The 12,029-nt window shown below is 40.9% G+C and overlaps 1 protein-coding gene across 5 annotated transcripts in view; it reads right to left on the bottom strand.

The window, feature by feature from the left end:
• RAPH1 (Ras association (RalGDS/AF-6) and pleckstrin homology domains 1) overlaps positions 1–6,157 on the bottom strand; it is a 108,436-nt gene extending 102,279 nt beyond the window's left edge. For 2 of the 5 annotated variants that reach the window (XM_061607924.1, XM_061607925.1), the window contains exon 1: positions 5,659–6,156. The gene's annotated coding sequence lies outside the window, so the exon portion shown is untranslated. Of the gene's footprint in view, positions 1–5,658 lie in introns of all 5 variants that reach the window. The other 3 variants (XM_061607923.1, XM_061607926.1, XM_061607927.1) reach the window with 3 other exon arrangements.
• Positions 6,158–12,029: the final 5,872 nt, after the last annotated feature.

Genomic DNA, 12,029 nt, shown 5'->3' with positions numbered 1-12,029 from the left:
TGGAGGGTTAAAATCTGTAATTTCAATTCAAACAGGTTACATAATTGAATTGCCTGATAAATTGTGATTCCACTTGAGCTTCCATTTGAAGTTTTTTGTTCAAGGATGGCCACCTTAAAGTCAGGGTTCCATTAGTTTAAAATGTTTTTGTACTTGTGTCTGGATATGCCATTTCTAATGACAGATTTGTGCCTGTTTACTTAGAGAGCCAGTGTGGTATAGTGGTTAAGGTGTTGGACTACGACCTGGGAGACCAGAGTTCGAATCTCCACACAGCCATGAAGCTCACTGGGTGACCTGGGTGAGCCTCAGAGGAAGGGAATGGTAAAACCACCTCTGAATACCACTTACCATGAAAACCCTATTCATAGGCTCGCCCATAAGTCGGAATCGACTTGATGGCAGTCTATTTCCATTTTCCATTCTAGAGATTGATCCATTTGTCCTATGTAGAATGCAAAAGGGCATTGCTGGTAGATAATGGCATTTATTTACAGGCATTTATAAGCCACTTAATATACCTAAGTGGTATATAAAAAACCAAACAATATCAAACATAGGAAGAGGAGCAGGTAAATGAATCCAAGATCTAACATTATCTCAGTTTTTGCAGTGTCTGGTCCCTGCATTAATATCTTTATGTGTCCTGTTGTTGTTGGTAACTGTTTTAGGTTAGGGGGCTGCTTGTCATCAAGTACTGGCTTATCACCCAAGGCCCACAAGAAGGGAATGTCATAAAAACAAGCCACTACAACATTTTCTAGGTCTCCACAGATGTAAACAAATGTATCTACATTAGAGATACGAAGGCCCAGAAAAAAACAGAACTCCCCTATTCTCCCCTCCCCATTTTTCTGGGGTTTTTTTGCAGGCCTTCACATCTCTAATCTGTACAAACAAAAGCATGAAGAATAGCACTTTGAAAATGTGACATGTGGGGGGGTGTACCAATGCTGAACCAAGATGGCTGCTTCACTCGATATCTCCCTGTGAAATCACCACAATGAGCATTCTTTGAGGCAGTGAAAAAGCATGCACCATGCCTCTGTGTGTCACGAGGGTGAAGGGGATGTCATCTGGATTACAGCAATCTAAAGAAAAGTTATTAACCTCCTATTTCAAGGTCCTCCCATCGACAGCGACAGCAGTAAGGCCTATACATAGTGTGGCACAAGCAGCAATTATGCTGGTGGGCAGGAAAACGATAAGGAACTTGTCAATTTCCCCTAATGCTGATATCCTACTGACAGTTTTGAGGGAATTAAAACAATTGAAAATATGATGTGTGCAGAAATTGACAAGCATCCTAAATATTGTTCCCAAACCATGATCCAATCAGATTCTTGTTCCCTAATGAAGAATAATCATCCTGAGGATATTAGTATGGTTAATCTAAATACATTAATCATGTCATACCCTTAAGATATTAAAATGAAATAGCAAACCAAATTATGGTCTGAAGGCAGAATAGGAAACTAAAATTGAGGTTATGCAGAGCTGCTGATGAAAATGCTTACTGAAAATAACACAAATGGATCATTAAAAAGGTTTTGGCTTAGCATGAAAAATGGAAAGATAAACATGAGGTATGAGCTGAATGTGTTATCCACAGGCTATGTCTAGCACATCAATGGGCTATGAGTCCCTAAAATTCAATGGTGGCATACTCTGGAATGTTAAAAAACAATAAAGCAAGCACAGGTATTTCATTTAAAAGTATTTTACATACAGTGAAAAGAATGTGGAAAGAGAAGGGGAAGAGAATGGAAGATACATTGCTGATCTGAGCATTGATAAAATTTTATCAAACTTTATCAAGTCTAGTGTAAACCTACTGTACAAATGTTCCAAGGAAGGGGAGCAGGGAAGAGATTTTATATTTATCTGATACAGATCCCAGTTATTGGTCTTGTTCTTTGAAGCAGAATTGTCTCAATCTTGTTTATATATACCTGAATCCAGCTTGTCCTGCCTCCACCCCACATTCCTGCTCTGAACTTTATCTTCCTCAAGAAAAGAATACACTTCACACCAGGACCCAATCCTGAATGGGAACAAGGTCCTGACCTTCTCACAGAGGCTGCAGTGCCTAGCAACCAGGGCTGTGGAGTCGGAGTCTTGGAGTCGGAAGCAATTCTGGGTGGAGTCGGAAGAAATGTACCGACTCCGACTTCAAAATAAGCTTTGATTGACATTTTTTAAAAAATATAAATTCAAAATGTCAAAGAAGCTTTCCATGAAGTCAGCTGTAGTTGAGCATTTCACCATAACTCAAGATGGAAAACATTTTGTGTGTCAGTGTATGACACAGGACCCAGATGAAGACAAATGCTGTGATGCCAAGATCAGCGCATATTCAGGCAGCGATAAAAATGCTCCTATGAGAGCTTCTAATTTAAAAAGACATTTACAGCCCTTTTCAGGGCTGTGGAGTTGGAAGCAATTTTGGGTGGAATCGGAGTCGGAGTCGGACAGTAGAAAAATAGAGGAGTTGAAGGTTTGGCATACCAACTCCACAGCCCTGCTGGCAACCCCACCTGAATGGAAGATAGCAGCCCCCAGACAAGGGCTAGAGATTTGGGCCAATGAGGGGGTGAGTTCTAGTTGTGCATGAAATAAAAAACCTTTCATTTTCTACAGTAGAGAGGAGGACAAGCGGGAGAGTGATGACACCAGCAGTAGAAGGCAGAGACTTGGAAAATGGCTGGAGAAAGACATTCCCAGCCATGAAACAACGTCAAGAGCAGATTGGCTTTCATGTCTCCAAGTCTACCATACCAGCCCAGATCCTTCATTTGTCCAGCATCACCTCCCCAGGAGACACCAGGAAGGAATATCAGTTTAAACTCTCTCATTTAAGAATACCTAGCAGTAGTAGTCTTTCCTTTCATAAGTGTGAGCACCCCTGGGACCTAGTGCTGGAGCTGATCCCAGTAGTTGTATGTGTTTTTAACATATAAAATAGAACTGTCATAAAGTACATTAGTATTCTAATAAATTTTCCAACAGATGAAATTAATAAGTATTTGCAAGCTCGTAAGAATATGTTAGATTCCATAAGATTACTGTATTTGCAGCCAGGTCCTCAATGTGTTCAGTGAGATTTATAGTATACATAAGACTGCAGTCTTAATCACTCTTAGCAATACTTCCTAGTCATGTACAAACCCCCCCACAAAGAGTGGAACACTTCCCCACAACTATCTCCTTAAAATTACTTGTTCTTAGAATATCCATTTGGAACTAGTGTAACATACAGAGAAGAACTACATACTAAGTGAAGCATGGCAAATCAATTAGCTCTATATTCTGCACACGTAACCATAAGAGAAACTGGAACATTAACAGCCAAACTGTCAAATTTAGTCACTGGAGAAAAAACACTGAGAAACTGGATTCTGATTCAGCATTTTTCCAGATTCTTATACTTCTCCTCCCTCTTCACTTACATGGGATTCTTCAGCAAGCAGAGGGCTATAATTTAACAGGCTACACAAGACAAAACTGTTCAAATAGGATATGTCTCTCTATTTCTATATACATATTTGGTTTCAGTGAATTGAGAGAGGAAGAAAGATATTTTTTTTAAACTGTAACCATAAAAATTAAACCAAATGAGATTGTGATAATTAAGCAAACAGTAACCTCTGAGATGTAAATGTATTTTATTTTGGATTACTTTGCACTGTCATTATAACAATAGCTCACACTTCTTGTAAAAAGCAGAACCCACGTAAAATAGTTGCTTTTGGAGAACTTCAGTAATCTAAACACAACCTCTTCTTGTGTCACTGACTCCTGTTATTTATTTATTTTCACATCTCTACTGCCCACATTTTTTTCTTGCTGTATTCCTTTCTTGGAACACATACATATTTTCACTATTATTCCTCTGTCTCCCTTATATGTTATCCTTTTCCAGCATTCAGTGTCCTTCCCAGAATTCACGTTACTTCAGAGGATTTTGTTTGATGGACAGTCAAGAAATGGAATGAATGAACTTTCAGATACATCAGATGGCTTTATAGAAATGTCATTGTTTATTGCAAACAGTATATGCTAATTCAAAGTTACACAGGTAGGTTCAAAAAGCACAGGTGTAGATTAATTTTAAATGCAATTTCTGCATTTTCTTAAGTTTCTTTTTGCACATGGGGCCAATATTAATAAATTACTGAAAAACGGTAATTGCCAGGAACAAATATTAGCAGACAGTCTTCTACAACAAAATATAGGTTATTGGATACCTATAGTTCTCATACTTTATCCTTCCCATCCCACCAATAATTTTCACCAAGCACTAGAAATCTCTATTCATTTTAATGGAAGTCACCAGCTGTGCTTGCAGGATTCTTCAGTAATGAGCCAACCCACTATTCTCTGAACAGCTATGTGAACACATTCTGAAGTGAAACATTTATTTCACACCAATCAACACTTACTAGCCCTTAACATTCAAGTTCTTAATCTGTGAAGGTTTCATAATTCCACACAATAATTTGCATATGCTTGTAAGAAAGGGACTCCGACTACCAGTGGTTCTAGCTCCACAGGGTGGAGTCCCACTGGAACTGTCTGAATGGCTCAGTACTGTACAATCCTCTCTCTCAGTCTTCAAGTCCATTCTGAGAGCTCCGCTAAGTGATATTGCTTTCCAATTGTTATGTTCAAATTTCTGCATATTTGACAGCAATCCTGGGGAATGCCACTAGGAGAGATTTCAGATGGGGGCAGGGAGCTAACCAGAGTACTACTAGACCAACCCCTCTCACAAGCCTATGCTTAACTGATTCCAGAATGAAGGACAGACAGGGATAGGGTGGATCCACAAACTAAAAGGGATGTAATGCTGCTTTCTGTCGCAAGCCCATCCCTTCCCTCTCATGCAGGCTGGAGGAATGATAACTGGCTCCCAGCATTTCTCCTATGGGTCCGTGGAGATTCTCAGTGCAAAGAGAAACGTACTGTAGATGAACAATCCAACTCTCCCCCTCCCCACACCCCAAAATACAGAAAAGACCTAGCACCAACCTCCAACAGATACAGATTTATGCATAAATACATTTTAAGAAGCTCATCCCTGGGGTGAGGTGAGGCGATGCAGGGTGGGGTATGTCCCAAAACATCATTTCCTCTTCCCTCCCACCACTTGGCGGGCCCCCCCCAGCATTTGTGCCTATAATTCCCACTGGTGTTGGTTCTGCGTGTCCCAGAATAAGGGCCAATAAAAATGGGGGGAGCATTCCCCACATCCACCCTCGTCTTTCTGATTTTCCCACCCAGCACACAAATCAGACACTTTGCCTGGGAACCAGCAACCATTTCGCGTTAAACAGAATTCCCGGGCAGACTCCCCAGTAAGAAAAAGCAGCTGAAAAGAGGCAGCGAGAAGGAGAAAGTAGGCGACAAGGGCGGGGCCCCCTCTGCCCGGCTCCCCCACATCCCGCCCCGAGTCTCAAGCTTCCTTTACTCTCGTAGGGAAAGGGACGGCAGAACCGACCCCACCCCACCCCACCCCACCCCAGTAACCCTAGGGAGCCCAAGGGGCGGGAGTCCAGGGAAAATGGTGGGAGAAGGTGTGGTGGTTTTGGCTGCCCTCCCTTCCTTTTTCCTGAGATTGAAAAGGAAAGAGAGAGAAAGAGAAAAAGCAGCGCTCACTATGACGGCGGCGGCTGTTGCTGCTGGACACCCGGCGGCGTCTCCTCCTCCTGCTCTCTCAACGCCCTTGCTACTGCCGGTGGTCGGGGGCTTGAGTGGCTAGGCTAGCGGCTTCCTTTCCCTGCTACTGCCGCTGCCTCCGCCCGCCGTGCCGTAGAAGCCCTTAAGCCAGAGGAGGCTTTTCTCGCTGGCTGAGGAGATTTCTTTTCCCCTTCCTTCTTCTCCGCCTCACACACCCTGAACTCGACTTAGCCAGCCGCAGCCACCACAAACGTCGGCAAGCAGCTCCAGCCGGCTGGGCTTTCCCTGTCTCTCCCCTCAGTCAGCTCAGACCGCGCTCACTTCCGGCGCGCAGGCCTCGCCTGCCTCACGGCGCCTCACTCCTCCTCCGCCTCGCCTTCTTCTGCTGCCGCTGCTGCAAAAGCAACAGTAGCCTGCTCCCGCCTATCTCCATTCAAACGGAGTTTTGTGCGCAAGAAGAAAAAAGCCGCGCCTTCCTCGTTCCTCTCCTCCAAACCAACCCTCTGGGTCTTGGGACAAGCAAAGTAACAATCCAGACGAGAGCTCCTTTGAGTATGTGTAGAGTTATTTTTCCGCCAAAACGATCAGCACCGCAGGGATTAAGAGGAAAGGTTTGAACTGAGCAATGGAGCATAAACCAGGGCAAGCCAATTAGCAAATCTAACACACACACGCAATTAAGTGGTGCAGTTAGCTAACTTTAGGCTCTGGACTTCATGATCTTGAGGGAGCCGGGAGAGGGGATCTTTAGATGGCAATGTGTATTATGGCACTCTCTTAAAAATGTAAAAAGCCAGCCCTGCTGTATTTAGGAACCGTCCTCATTTTGCTAAGTGTGGCCCTGGGCTTCTGCCTGATAAACTATTCGTACTAATATTGTTTAGATATGATGTTGACCCAGTGTGTGGTAGTTGTGGGGGGAAAGTGAAATCCTTGTTAGGGATCATCAGGAAAGGAACTGAAGATAAAATTGCCAATATCATAATGCATTATGCAAATCCATGGTGTGATCACACTTGGAATACTGTGTACAGTTCTGGTCATCACATCTCAACAAGTATATTGTAGAACTAGAAAAGGTTCAGAAGCAGGCAACCAAAACAATCAAGTGGTGCGAGCAAATCCCCTATGAGGAAAGACTGCAACATTTGAGGCTTTTTAGTTAAGAAAAAAGTAAGTGGAGGACGTGACAGAAGGTGTCTAAGATTACGCATGGTGTGGAGAAAAAAGACAGAAGTTTTCTTCCTTCTTTCACAATATTAGAACTTAGGGCCATCCAATGCAGCTGAATGTTGAAAGGTTCATGAAGGTACTTCATCACTGCAGAGTGCATAATTAAAGTATAGCATTTGCTCCCACATGATTTAGTGACAGCCACCAACTTGGATGGCTTTAAAAGAGGATTAGACAAATTCATGGAGCTTAAGGCTACCAGTGGCTACTAGCCATGATGGCTACGTTGTACCTCTACTGTTGGAAGCAGTATACCTCTGAATATTAGTTGCTAGGAATCGTAAGTGCTGTTGTACTCAGGTCCTGCTTGTGGGCTCCCCACGGGCATTGGTTTGCCACTGTGAGAACAGGATTCTAGGCTAGACAGGCCTTTCTTTAGTTTTATTTTACAGGGCTATGGAACAGCTTGTGCAGGATCTAGGAGGGGACATGAAACTAGTGTAGGGATTCAAGGAGTGGCACCATGGTCAGAGTGATGAGAATGGCGAATAATTTTGGCAGCAGAGTATTGGATAGACATGAGTGGATAAGGGTGAGACAACAGAAGACCAGAGAAAAGAAGACTGCAGCAGTCAAGGAGAGATATTTGAATTCTGTTCATTTCTGTATTCATGCACTAATAATATACAGGATATACTGTACTTTATTCTGAATTAACTAATCTAGATACTGGCTACCTCCTAGTTCTTTTTTGTTTGCGGGGGGGAAAGGGGGTCTGAATCAATAAATAGTGTTAGAATACACTTAGTATGTGAGACAGAAATTCACACTTCTACCAATGTTTAACTGCCATGATCATAGACGACTTAACATTTGCATAGTGCTTTCAAGCATGCTCTTCACATGCATTAGCTAGATATGCTCCTTACTACAACCCTGTGAAGTAAATCAGTATTATTTTTCCTCAGTATTGCTGTTGTGAAGGGACTGAGGCTGAGATAGAGTGGCTTGCCTAACATCACTTGCAGTAAATCCAGTGCATTGTCTGCTCAGAAGTAGGTCCCATTAAATTCAATTGAACTTACTCCCAGATAAGTGTGTATAGAGAACTGGAGCTTTAGTGAGTTCAGGCAGATGCAAAATTTGAGCCGGAGACTTCCTGATCTGCAGCTCAGTCTCTTAGCCACTGTGCTATATCACCTGTCATTACACAGGCATTACAGTGTCTATTGCATGTTAACAAGTAATTCATTCATTTTAAATTAACTTGCGTATGCAGTGGCACTGACCAGTTCAGGCTGGAGACACTTCCTGAGGCAGAGGAGGAGAAGAAAAAAACCCTAGCTGCTGTGACCCCCTTGCTAGTGTGGCCTGAAAGAGCCCTGCATCCAGTTCTAGCCTGCTCAAAGGGCAGTATGTCATGCAGTGCCAAATCAAGGGACACACCCATGGACAGCCACTTGCTGGCTGGCCAAGTGAGGCATGAGAAGACACGCCCATGGAGCAATGCCCAGGCACGAATAAACAACCTCCAGGCAAGAGAGAGAGAAAAATCTCAATGCAGACCAAGACACACCTAACAGCAGCTGCTGTCATGACCAGCTCAGTGCAAAACTAGCTAGATAATGAAAACAAACATGCAGTTATTCATTGTAAAACAATAAAAATAGTACTTATAAAGCACTTTTTATATGTTCAAGGTGCTTCACATATTGTAGAATCTCAGTAATCTTTATAATAGCTCTGTAGTGCACACCTGTATTACCCTTATGTTACAGATGGGTAATGGTCAGGAATGATGGGAGTTGTACAATGGTGGCATCTGGATGGTTGTGGGTTCCTCATCTTTGCTGTAAAGTGTGCTGTAGCGGTATCACTGCGCCTTCCAGCTAGGCATGTGCTAGCATTGACTAAGAACATTTCTATGGGGGAGCCTGCAGAGTACAAAAGGTTTAGCTGATTTATAAGAAAATCACATTGATAGCCTCTGGCCTCCTTTCCTAGCAACGGGTGGCAACATTTTGTAAAGGAGGTGATGAGAAAGGCAGAGCTGAGAGGGAGACATGAAGAACCAGGATGCCATTTCTACATAATGGGATGATGCATTTGTCCACTTGTCTGTTTGACTTTATTATTATTTATTTCATGATGAGTTGCTTCCCCATGAGGCATCCCAAAACGTTTCACAATATAACCAACGTTTCATAGGGTCGCCATAAGTCGCAGTTGACTTGGAGGCGCATAACAACAACAACAAACTGCTAAAGGTTTTAACCTTTAATGTTTAATGCTCTGTGTTTATGTTTTTATATGAACTGTATTTGTGTTTTGCTGTATGTCGCCCAGAGTGGCAGACTAACCTCTGCCAGATGGGCATCTAATCAAATCTAATAAATAAATAATAATAATGATAATCTATTCATGCTACATATTATAGACATGGGAAGGCATCCATACTTAGTAGCCTACTCTTCTCCTGGATTGGAGCATAGGGTGTGCATGTATCGCTGAACATTTGCATATTCTGTACACTTAAATACCTTTTTTTAAAAAGAAAAGAAAAGATGCCCATTAATTAATATCGTGGTGGACCTTCTTGAAGGGAAAAACAACAACCCTAGGCAAAAAACTCAGGCACATTATCTAAGACTGTCCAAATGGCACTTCTACTCATATTGCTTAACATTGCAAAACTGTGCAGGCACCTTGTGTGAATGTATACTTTGCCATGGCTACATCGTTGCAAACACATGAATGACATTGACTTCCGGGAAGGGTGACTTCGCCTGTGCCTGCTTTTGAGACGAGCTCTCGTCTCAGAAGAAGCTTTTTCAGTTTTAAAATCAGTCAGAACGTTCTTTTTGACTGGTAAAGATTTTCTCCCGGGCAGGGAGAAACGTAGAGATTAACCACAAAAGCCTGTGTTAGTTGGGAGGACTGGATTTCATTAATTTATGAGAGAAGGTTCAGCCAGCAATGCTGGACGGATTTTCAAACAAGCTCTAACTGATTAAGCAACACGATTATCTTTTCTTCAAAGAAAAACGGATTCTAACAGGCAAGCACTCTTCTTTCTATTTTTTTCATCTGGTTTAAATTGTTGCAGCAAATAGAGATTTGTCAATGAATCAGCTATAAAGACTTTCTGGGTGAGTTATAACTCTTCTCTTTCATTCACGAAATTAAGGAGGAAAGAAATTGAAAAAGCTTATCTTTGTTTTGATTGCAAAAAGCTGACCTGGAATTGTGAATTTTAAAGATACTAATGGATGAGGGATTTCTATTCCGAGGAGATAAATAAATAAATTTGATTTATGAACTTTGGAGTATTATATGTCTGGGACTATTTTTTTTTTGGTCTATTTCATTTTGACGAATCTGCTTGTTCACGATGCCACTAACTGTTCTGAAGCTGTGAACTAAATTTGTTTTGCATTCCTGAACATATAAGAGATAAGGCAGGCTGTGTTGTCTACACTGTGATGTCATCAGGCCTGAAATATTAACCCAATTGTTGCTGAAATAAGAAGTGGTTTTTCTTTTTTCTTCGTGGTTTTAAGAATGGCAATCAAGAAAGTGGCTGAGAATCTGGAAGTAATTATGTTTCAGAAAATAATGGATGAGATTGAGATAACGAAACAAACCCTGAGACAGGGTAGAATGGAGATGAAAATTGAATTTGGCAAAATGAACCAGGAGCTTAAAGAAATAGGGGATCTTGTGAGAGAGGAGATTGATGAGATCAGAGATGAGAAAAGAAAAATTAAAGAGAAGATGCAAGCCCTGGAGATTGGAACAAATGTGGAATCGGAAAAAGACCTGGATTTTATGGATATTAGAGATAAAGTTTACTGTTTGGAATTCAACGTTGTCTCTGAAGAAATTAATGAAGATATTAGATATATTAATGTCTTGGATAAATTTTTGGACTGGAATGATGTGATGGAGCTTGACATAGAAAAAATCTATGGAATTAACTACAGACATGTGACAATGGACAAACTCTCAAGAGATGTGCCAGTGCATTATGTAAAAAAAAAGAACAGAGATATGACTTTACAACAATATTTCAGCAACATATTCAGAATTGATGGCAAGGAAATATTTGTGAGAAAGGAAATTCCCATTAGACTCTTATTATATGACTATGGCTATGACAGCAAGATTATTATGGGATACTGACAATGGAAGAATGGCTACTGAAATTACTAGATTTAACAGGATTATTGAAGATGGAAGATGGAATTAACATTGATAATGGAAGAATGGCTATTGAAACTATTGGATTTAACAGATTTGATGAGATGGATTAAATATTTGTGAGAAAGGAAATTCCCATTAGACTCTTATTATATGACTATGGCTATGACAGCAAGATTATTATGGGATACTGATAATGGAAGAATGGCTACTGAAATTATTGGACTTAACAGGATTATGGAAGATGGAAGATGGAATTAACATTGATAATGGAAGAATGGCTATTGAAATTATTGGACCTAACAAATTTGATGAGATGGATTAATCGATATGTTTATTTGGAGAAAAATTGATAGATATATCTCTCAAGGAAGTGAAACCTCTCTTTGACTTTTTGTGGAAAGAATAAAGTAATGTTTATGAGATTTGATGATTAAGATAACTACTGGAGGCAAGTGATTTTGTAATATAATTTAAGAGACAGGATTGTTATATATTGTAGACCTATAACTGATCTGCGACAAATCGGAAGTCAACATTTTATTTTATTGTTTAATTATTTTTGTTTTGTTATGTTTTTGAAAATTTGAATAAAAATTAATGATAAAACAAACAAACACATGAATGACATCCTGGAATCATACCATGCTTTAAAATTTAAAGAAATCTTCAGCCAGAGGGTTGAATACAGACATACCATGTGATCACCATGTCAATGCAAGCTTACCTTCTCAGTAATTGTGGGGGGGGCACAGATGGGGCAGCTGAGATTGAGAGAAGTATGTTCATGGCTTCAGGTGAGATTTGAACCAGATTTTCTAGTTCATAGCCACTATACTATACTGGGTCTCAAAAATCAAAATATCAGTGGATCCACATATACATCACTATAATGTAGTAAGGTTGCTTTACTTCATCTCATTTATGTGAAATGTGTTAGGCTAGGGGTGGGGAACCTGTGGCCCTCCAGATGGTGT

This window comes from Rhineura floridana, chromosome 2 (genome assembly GCF_030035675.1).
Source record: "Rhineura floridana isolate rRhiFlo1 chromosome 2, rRhiFlo1.hap2, whole genome shotgun sequence".
Taxonomy (NCBI): Eukaryota; Metazoa; Chordata; class Lepidosauria; order Squamata; family Rhineuridae; genus Rhineura; species Rhineura floridana.
Note: the sequence above shows the minus strand (reverse complement) of the source record. Positions and strands in the feature narration are given on the sequence as shown.